This window comes from Palaemon carinicauda, chromosome 9 (assembly GCF_036898095.1).
Source record: "Palaemon carinicauda isolate YSFRI2023 chromosome 9, ASM3689809v2, whole genome shotgun sequence".
NCBI lineage: Eukaryota > Metazoa > Arthropoda > Malacostraca > Decapoda > Palaemonidae > Palaemon > Palaemon carinicauda.
The window spans coordinates 76,858,856-76,863,259 of record NC_090733.1 but is presented as its reverse complement, the minus strand read 5'-3'; the positions used below and the strand labels follow the sequence as shown (position 1 = coordinate 76,863,259).

Here is a 4,404-nt window from a genome sequence, read left to right as displayed (position 1 = left end):
TGGTTAAATCAGAAAAATCCCATTCAAACTTTTGTAATACCTTCACCTTCCAATTTCCAAATTCAGGAAAATGCAAATCTTCTGCCACTGAAAGAACTCTACACAAAAGAACGTGATAAATATGTTAAACTAGCGCCAGGTTTGTCAGAGAAAGTTCTTTTCCCTACTAATTTGGAAAGACAGAATGTGCAGTTTGTTGTCAGACTGTTTGATGAAAAGAATGTAGCTGCATTGAAAACAATGAATACTTTTGATGTGTCAGGTACTATTAATTTCTTGGAACAAATAATATCCTGGTGGCATATTGTAAATGTGAAAACTCCAAAGAAAGGCGTCCACCTACGTCAGAAAGAATCTGACCCCTATTAAGCAAGTTTCATCTTCAGATCCAAACTTGATATTTCTCAGTAAATTTGATCACTGGCTTGGTGCTTGGGAAGAGTTGGATATGCTTCACCATGGAAGGAATGGTAGATTGTCATGAAAAACATATTTTTGCTCTCAGGCACACTACATCAACATTGATAAAATTATGTGATTATTTGTTGAAGCACCATAACTTTCATTATGTATTACTGGGGAAATTTCAAACAGATAAGCTAGAAAGTAGATTTGGACAGTATAGAAAGATGAGTGGTACAAATTATAATGTAGCTGTTGCTCAAGTAATGGAGTCTGAAAAGAAACTAAAAATTATGAATGTTCTTTCATGGCTAAACAAGAACAAAAAAGAAAAAAGAACGATTCAAATTCGAGAACTGATAAAATAGAAATATTTCATACACGAATAAACCGAAGTTTTCTTGTTCTTAGTTTTTCGATAATGTGGATTTTACAATAAAAACCAGTCATGCCAGGTGATACGCAAAATACCTAAGAATATTTACGATAAACTGAATGTGTATATCCTGTAGTGAGGAGGGTTCCCCTGCATGATAGGACCATGAAAATAATCATTAAAATAAAGTAAAAGTCTTTCGTATCTGGTCAATTTACCTTTCAATAATATCTAATTAACCATCAGCTGGGATTACACTTCGTTTGTCGTTGACGAACATGTAGAAAGAAGCTCAACATCGCCTGGGAATTATTTTAAAAATTACATTCTTTATTTTGGCACACTATTTGCCAAGAACATAAAAAAGCTGAGCGTATCGTAATGTTGTCTTTGACACATAATCGGCAACGTATGTAATAAGGTTTACTTATATTTATACTTTTATACCTTTAGGTCTGGTATTTTGTCTCAGTAATGTTAGTAGGGATACCTTAACGTAGTGAAAGGGTTTGTGTATCGTTATGATCAGCAAAGCTATACTTGTCAGGATTACCCATACTAGGCTGATTTGCTGTGAGAGATCAGACTAAAGTCTCCCGCCATCACCAATCTGCAGTGGTCAGCGTGGCAATGAAAACTGTCCAAACCCCAAACATGAATAAGAACATATTTGAGGCTTTTGTCCTGCAGTGGACAAGAAACGGCTGCATATGATGTTTGATCTTGTTATTTTATTTGAGAATCCAATAATTAGCTAATGTCGGGGACAGTACTTAAATTTGTATACCTTTTTAGTAAGGATAGGTGGTAGGTCACCAGGAATGACTCGGTGGTCAGAGACAAAAGAAATTGTGGGGAAGATTAATGTGGGGTTGTTGGGCCAAGGTGTAGGGGGTGTGGGGTTGAAAGTGACGAGTGTAGGTTGATTTGTAGGCGGGGCCTGTCCCACTATTGGTTAAGGAACTCCGTATATATTTACCAATAAGTGATGGCAGATGGTTTTTGGTAGGTGGGGCTTGAGTGACCATCATTCTACCTGACCCTAATTAGGAAACCTGGACAACAAGGGTATATCCTCTCTCTCTCTCTCTCTCTCTCCTCTCTCTCTCTCTCCTCTCTCTCTCTCTCTCTCTCTCTCTCTCCTCTAAATAGATAGATAGATAGAGCTACAACTCATGAACTTACAAAAGATTTTTTTTTAATCATTTATCAACCCATCAAAACCTTATTCGTCTACAGTCAGAGACACACCAGTGGAGAGCGTGGCCTACCTCGCTTTAGGACACGATTTAGCATCATAATCAACTCATTCATTCTCAAGATATATTTTTTCTTGGCCATTCAACTGTAATTTGTGCATTCTCTCTCTCTCTCTCTCTCCTCTCTCTCTCTCTCTCTCTCTCTCTCTCTCTCTCTCATAGAGGCTTATATTCGGTTGATCTAACGTATTGTTTTTCTTCTATTCCACAGGACCACCCATCTCTAAGAGGTACACCCCTGGCCATGTTGGCTGCCAGTGTAACAAACTGACCAGCAAGAGCCCACCGCCATTGGCAGACGCTGCAGTCGGCAAGGGATTTCATCCCTGAAGAAAAGCCCCGTCGGAGGCGCCGCGGGATCAGGCGGCGGGGCCGGAGGAGGAGGAGGAGGGACCTCAGGTGTGGTCACAAGCCAAAGGTCAGGCCCCGCCTCCACCCCCACCGGTGGTCACGGTTCCGCGTCCTCTTCCACCAGTTACCAACGACCCACCGTCACCACCAGTGCCGCTTGCTCTTATCCTCAGCCATCCGATTTGTACTTCCCTTCGGCGTCTTCATCCGGCGGACAGACAGACACAGCTCAAGCTTCCCTCCTCTCCAAAGTGGACGCCTCCTCCCATATCCCCGCCATGAGTTCCATGTACTCCAGAGTAGCGGGCGTGACACACCCTTATGAATCGTGGCCCTTCAACAGTATGGCAGGGGCAGCTTCGGCTATCAAACCCGAAGTCTCGGCTGTCAATACACTGAACACCACCAGCTGGTGGGACATGCACAGCGCAGCGGCTGCCTCCGCAGGCTCCTGGTTAGATATGTCTGGGGCAACGTCAGCTGGCCTGTCTGGCGTGGCAGGCATGTCACAAATGGCCAACTACCCCACGAGCGACTATTCCACACTCCTCACACACATTAGCCGCCTCCAACACGGCTCACATCCTCTCCTCCGCCAACACTTGCTGCAGGACACCTACAAATCCATGCTGCCAACTCAAGGCATGGCTCCGGCCATGGGCTCCCCCTTCGGACTGGGTCAACCCACGCTGCCACAAGTTCCATCTCCCCGCTCCCAAAGGCGATACACAGGGGCGGGCCACGTGCGACTGCCCGAACTGCCAAGAAGCCGACCGTCTGGGCCCAGCAGGTGCGCATCTACGGAAGAGAAACATCCACTCTTGCCACATCCCCGGCTGCGGGGAAGGTTTACGGCAAGACGTCCCATCTGAAGGCGCATCTACGCTGGCATACGGGTGAGCGCCCTTTTGTTTGCAACTGGCTGTTTTGTGGGAAAAGGTTCACGCGGTCGGACGAACTGCAGCGTCATCTGCGCACCCACACAGGTGAGAAGCGGTTCGCGTGTCCAGTCTGCAACAAGAGGTTCATGCGGTCGGACCACCTCAGCAAGCACGTCAAGACGCACAACGCCTGCAGCGCCGGCAAGAAGAACTCCGACGGCAGCGAATGCGACAGTGAAAACAGTCAGAGCGAACCGCCGTCCGTCTCCTCTCCGGCGTCTGTCAACACGCCCCCCATCAACACGCCCACCAGCCCCACCGCCCAGGCGATGAGTCCGCCCGCCCCAGATCTTAAGCCTATTGTGTGAGAGGAAGGGGATCACGGGTATATTTTTCTGATTATCACTCCCTCCCCCCACCCCCCACCCCCACACCCACACTCTGCAATACGAGTCGTATAACTTGGTTGAATTCCCTTGTGCCGGGCAGGGTGGTGGTGGGCAGTGTGTGTGTGGGCAGGAGGAGCTATATCATCAACACCAACAACAATAACTTCAGCACCACCAACGACAACAAAATCAGCATCAACACAAATATCAACAGCGGGGTGCAGAGGGGCGTTTGTCGTCACACACACACATACACATACACACCTACACATACACATTTATACACCTTATTCTTTGTGATAGTGGGCGTCGGAAGCGGCGCCCAGGGTGTTGGGTGGTCAGAGGCCAGATGAATACAGGTCCCTGGTGTTTGCTCAGAGAAAAAAGTAGTTCCAAAGAAAATGTAATGAGAAAGAGAAGAAAAAGAATGATAATAATAACAAATCAATTCAAGTCCTCAAAGATTATTTCTTCGACCTGCAGGTCCTGTCGTTTTCTCTGCCCTCTGACCTTTCCTGTCACCGTGTCAGAATGTGCCAAATCTAGCGCCCTTCTATAAGCCATGTATGTAAAGTGTCTATAGTGTTTACTAATTTAAGGTGATTTCAAAATCCAGTATGATAAAACTAACTACGAAGTATTTATGGGCATTTGTTCCAATATTATTTTTTTTTTTTGGCGTAATTCTTGCCTTTCATTCAATTGTATCATAATTCTATTTTGTATTTTCTGCTTATTTTATCCAA

At 45.5% G+C, this 4,404-nt stretch overlaps 1 pseudogene; it reads left to right on the top strand.

Moving 5' to 3' along the window:
* The window catches only part of LOC137647005 (transcription factor Sp9-like), an 82,142-nt pseudogene that overhangs the window by 77,437 nt on the left and 301 nt on the right, over window positions 1-4,404 (top strand).